At 47.4% G+C, this 5,293-nt stretch overlaps 1 protein-coding gene across 1 annotated transcript in view; it reads left to right on the top strand.

The window, feature by feature from the left end:
• Nucleotides 1-2,181: 2,181 nt before the first annotated feature.
• oxr1a (oxidation resistance 1a) overlaps nt 2,182-5,293 on the top strand; it is a 92,642-nt gene continuing 89,530 nt past the window's right edge. Inside the window, exon 1 of the mRNA XM_076279963.1 lies at nt 2,182-2,288. The gene's annotated coding sequence lies outside the window, so the exon portion shown is untranslated. The remainder of the gene's footprint in view (nt 2,289-5,293) is intronic.

Below are 5,293 nucleotides of genomic sequence, written 5' to 3'. Positions count from 1 at the left end.
ACCGAATTGAGATGTGTTAAGAAAGGGAACGCTCCCAGGTTTATTACAAGCCGGCTTGGAGGAAAACATGAAACAAGTTGCCGTTGTTCAAGTCACCTCTCGACTCTCGTATGTCACTGCCTTTTATGCTGTTAGTAGGTTCTTTGTCTGCTGCAGTGGAAAAGTTCAGACACGCCCCGGACATATGCGTGCTTAATTGGCGCCGACCACCTATGGTAAAGTCTGGCATAAGACAAAAGACTTGATTTGCAAATGGTCGAGGCGTGTCTTCACCAGGCACAATCATCAGTTAATGCAAATATAAGGCAGACAGACTGATGAAGTTAATCACATTCGTTTACAGTATGTACTTACAAATCATTTTTTACTACACAGGCCTTTATCCCACGTCTGTTATCAGTCTGAACACCCATTCCACTCGCTTGCCGCTCACTGCCGATTCCGGCCTATTCAGCACTTTAGCCACCACGCAAGGGGCAGGCTAGGCAGTGTGGAATCTGCCGCGGAAAGGAATCGTAATCTTTTTTACCACTGTATGAGACTTTCTTTTTTTATTCATCTTCTTGGATGGATATGTTTAAAATAATGAGTTTTTTGCATTAGATAGAGAGAGAGAGAGAGAGAGCACATGCTGCAGTGAGCTCAGAGTACCCTGTTCACTCTAAATTGATCACTTTGATGTGCAGCCTAACCATGTCTTTTTGTTTTGTGAGTAATGTTTGAGTAATCAACCAAAATGAACCATTTCAATTCAACTAGACATCACAAACAGCCTATTTTTTGGTCTAAAACAGGCAAAACTCGCCTGTGCGATACCAATCTCTGCTACATAGGATGTAAACGTTTGCACCATAATTATCTTACATTTCCCTCATCTGATAGATGCTGCTTTCATTTCCCATGGTAGCAGATTATGTCTTCCAGTATCGGCAGTCATGTGGTTTGAGCGAAAAGATCAGTCTGAGCTCGAGATACCTCCGTCAGAGACTTTCCAAAGAGGAGACATACCACTTAAAGAATCTCCCATAGAAATGTATGGAGTTAGTTTGTAATGCAAACATGGCAGTCATCTACACATATTTTGACACATGAATACATTGTGCCAATCATGCGGTATGTTGTGAATACATCGTGCCAATCATGCGGTATGTTGTGAATACATCGTGCCAATCACGTGTTGTGATCTCACAGCTGCAGCGAGGGTGGTGTCGCTGCCCGAAATGGAACCCTTGCATGTGTTGTGTTGTACTAGTGAAACCATCTGTCCATTGACAGCGGAAAGCCAATGGCCGGTGGAGGTGGCGTCTGGAGGCGGTGCATGTTTATTGTCTACACAAGCAAATACTTCATCAGCAGGCCTCAAACACAGATCCAGCTTGAGCAGCAGAGCATCGCAGCGTTCCTGCCAGCGCCATCTCAATTATGTTGAAAAATGACTCGCTGAAATGAGACGTTAGTCATCTGTGTCCTCCAGGCTCGTCTGTGTTACCACAGACAAATGACCCCCCTACACACACACACACACACACACACACACACACACACACACACACACACACACACACACACACACACACACACACACACACACACACACACACACACAACCTCCACTGTTATCAGCCTGTGGTCCGGCCAGCGCTATCGGAATCATTTTGAGTCGAGTCGGGACTCCGCAGTGTGAAAATGAATTCATTCTTAACAAGAACATGATTAAGTTATTGATCACTCTCTGCATTCATCATTACTGTTGCGAGTGAGCCGGCGCACCGCAGATCCCCCCCCCCCCGTCCACAGGACCAAGTGCTGCTGACATAACCGTATGGATTATTACCGTAAGGGGCTCTGCTGTGGGTGATGCCTGGAACTTGTGCAAACTTTTGACTTCTGCTGGGTTTAATATTTTAATATGATATGAGTTTTCAGTATTGTTTCTTTTTGGAGTCGGAATTCTTGACTGCATATAGCCTTACTTTTCTGCTGTCTTCCCCCCTTCTGTGTGTGTGTGTGTGTCTGTGTGTGTGTGTGTGTGTGTGTGTGTCTCTGTGTGTGTGTGTGTCTGTGTGTGTGTGTGTGTGTGTGTCTTCTTTCAAACAGACTGAAGAAGAAGTCCCAGTCAGTGGATATTGCCAGTCAAGGCTTCTCCGCGCTGATTCCAGGCCTACAGTTGAACAGAGCCTCACCGCCCGTTGCCAAGGCGAGCACGTTCGAGGTGCAGGAAAACAACGCCACCAACTCCCAGCGATGCGCTCCGCGGTGCGCTGAGCTGAAGCGCGGCTACACCATAGGTACACAAGCATAGCTGATGTTTCCGTGTGTTTCCGTTCCTGTCTTGAGTGTGTGTGTGTGTGTGTGTGTGTGTGTGTGTGTGTGTGTGTGTGTGTGCGCGTGTGTGTGTGTGTGTGTGTGTGTGTGTGTGTGTGTGTGTGTGTGCGTGTGTGTGTGTGTGTGTACGTGTGTGTGTGTGTGTGTGTGTACGTGTGTGTGTGTGTGTGTGTGTGTGTGTGTACGTGTGTGTGTGTGTGTGTGTGTGTGTGTGTGTACGTGTGTGTGTGTGTGTGTGTGTACGTGTGTGTGTGTGTGTGTGTGTGTGTGTGTACGTGTGTGTGTGTGTGTGTGTGTGTGTGTGTGTACGTGTGTGTGTGTGTGTGTGTGTGTGTGTGTGTGTGTGTGTGTGTGTGTGTGTGTGTGTGTGTGTGTGTGTGTGTACGTGTGTGTGTGTGTGTGTGTGTGTGTGTGTGTGCTCCTCTGCTTTCTGAGCTCCTCTGGGGCTGTGAGTGTCTGGCACATTACGTGGGCGTTTTGTTTTTCTTCTCTTCTTTTTATGCTTTTTCTTTCATCCTCACACTAAACTCTCATCCTCACACTAAACTCTCATCCTCACACTAAACTCTCATCCTCACACTAAACTCTCATCCTCACACTAAACTCTCATCCTCACACTAAACTCTCATCCTCACACTAAACTCTCATCCTCACACTAAACTCTCATCCTCACACTAAACTCTCATCCTCACACTAAACTCTCATCCTCACACTAAACTCTCATCCTCACACTAAACTCTCATCCTCACACTAAACTCTCATCCTCACACTAAACTCTCATCCTCACACTAAACTCTCATCCTCACACTAAACTCTCATCCTCACACTAAACTCTCATCCTCACACTAAACTCTCATCCTCACACTAAACTTTCATCCTCACACTAAACTCTCATCCTCACACTAAACTTTCATCCTCACACTAAACTCGGAGGAGAACTGGCTCATCCCACGGCCAGCCTGTTGTCGTTTGGCTCCTGGCGCCTTTGGAGAGGCTGCAAGAAGGCATGGAGGGGGCAGTGCATGAACAGAACAGTCACCGATAACCAGTTGATCTCCTCTTTCATATCATCTTTACTTTCATTTTCTACAAACAACTAAATTACAGTGGGACCATTTTGGCACTATTCCATTGGGCGAACTCAGGATCTGTACGCTAGAGACGCATCGCTGCAGACTGCTGTCAGTTCCATGCCTCTTTTCTTTACTCCGCATTTAAAATCACTCATGTATCATCATCACTGTCAGCTGCTGTCATCACACTACTCTGAATGCTCAGTGCTAGGGCTCCCACAGAGACTGGCATCCATGGGGCCATGGGACTGAACTTACTTGCCTAGCAGAGCTCTGCCTCCATCTTCCTCTCTCTGTCTGTCTGTCTCTCTATCTATCTGTCTGCTTCTCTCTTTGTCTGTCTCTCTATCTGCCTGTCTCTCACATTTCTGTTCTCCTTTTTTCCTCTCTGTATCTCATCCTTCCTCTCTCTCTCTCTCTCTGTTTCTTCTGTCTGTTTCTTCCCTATTCTCATGTACTGTGAAGCTGATGCAATCCCTTATCCAGACCAAGTCAGTCAATGCTCAGAGGGGCGCTGGGGATGTGAGAAGAAATGTAATTTTTTTGTCTGATATGGAAGTCTGGAAACTTCCATATCAGAATCAGATAGTCCGGTGAGAAGGGAGGCAGAGCTGGCGGGAGGAAAAAAGCAACAGAAAATTAGGAATGATCAGATGCTCCTCACGTTCCTCCTCACGCCATCCCTCCCTCTCTCCTCCCTCTCTCCCTTCCCCACCTCTCCCTCCCTCTCTCCTCTTCTGTCTGCCCTACTCTACGCCTTCTCCCTTGCATGCCTATGTAGTCATTAATGTGGCTGTGAGCCTCACAGTTCAAGGTTGGCCAGCAGTTGGATGCTCAGCTTGGTGTGTGTGTGTGCGTGCGTGCGTGCGTGCGTGCGTGCGTGCGTGCGTGCGTGCGTGCGTGCGTGCGTGCGTGCGTGCGTGTAGATGGCCGACGGCTGAATCATTTGGCTGCAGCACACCACTGATGCAGGTACTAGTGACTGAAAGGATGACAGAGGCATGCAGACGGCAGCAAGTATGAGCAGGCTGGGGAGTCTGCCGTTGCTTGATTGACAGCTTGTGGTGTGGGCCAAAACAGCGAAACAGTTCTGTCACCAAGCCATGGTGTAACAGCCTGGAATCAACACAAAGAAATAGATATCTATTCCAGAATGTTACAGTGTTAAAGATGAATTTGAAATCATGAGCAACTGTCATTTGATACCAGAGACATGGGAGCCTGGTGCGCACCCAGGCAGGATGGTAAAAAGCAATACTTCCTGTCCCTGGTAGCTATAAACAAATGATGTGGTAGTTAGGCTGCAGATTAATGTCCATTATTTGCCATTCTTGCAAGATGTTCACAGATCATTTATCAGCAAGCACATTAAGCGCTGGAGATATGTCTGCAGGGTGATTGATTAGTAGAATATTATTTTTCCTTGAGACTCACAAATGTCATCAGCGTGTATTGCACAGGCTCGATGGCCAAGCTCAGTGCAGCGTCTCTCACTGTGAGCTGCAGCCCACTGGGAAGAGGAAGGACCAATTAGGGAGGAGCAGACCCGGCTTGTAGGTGACGTCTCCACGGATACAGTGTACATGTGTGTGTGTGTGTGTGTGTGTGTGTGTGTGTGTGTGTACATGTGTGTGTGTGTGTGTGTGTGTGTGTGTGTGTGTGTGTGTGTGTGTGCATGTGTGTGTGTGCGTGCGTGTGTGTGTGTGTGTGTGTGTGTGTGTGTGTGTGTGTGTGTGTGTGTGTGTGTGTGTGTGTGTGTGTGTGCATGTGTGTGTGTGCGTGCGTGTGTGTGTGTGTGTGTGTGTGTGTGTGTGTGTGTGTGTGTGTGTGTGTGTGTACATGTGTGTGTGTGTGTGTGTGTGTGTGTGTGTACATGTGTGTGTGTGTGTGTGTGT

The sequence above is a fragment of the Alosa pseudoharengus genome, unplaced genomic scaffold (assembly GCF_046254945.1).
Source record: "Alosa pseudoharengus isolate Yale_2024_CS ecotype anadromous, Long Island Sound unplaced genomic scaffold, YU_APseudo_1.1 YU_APseudo_1.1_scf_12, whole genome shotgun sequence".
In the NCBI taxonomy this organism is placed as follows: domain Eukaryota; kingdom Metazoa; phylum Chordata; class Actinopteri; order Clupeiformes; family Clupeidae; genus Alosa; species Alosa pseudoharengus.
Note: the sequence above shows the minus strand (reverse complement) of the source record. Positions and strands in the feature narration are given on the sequence as shown.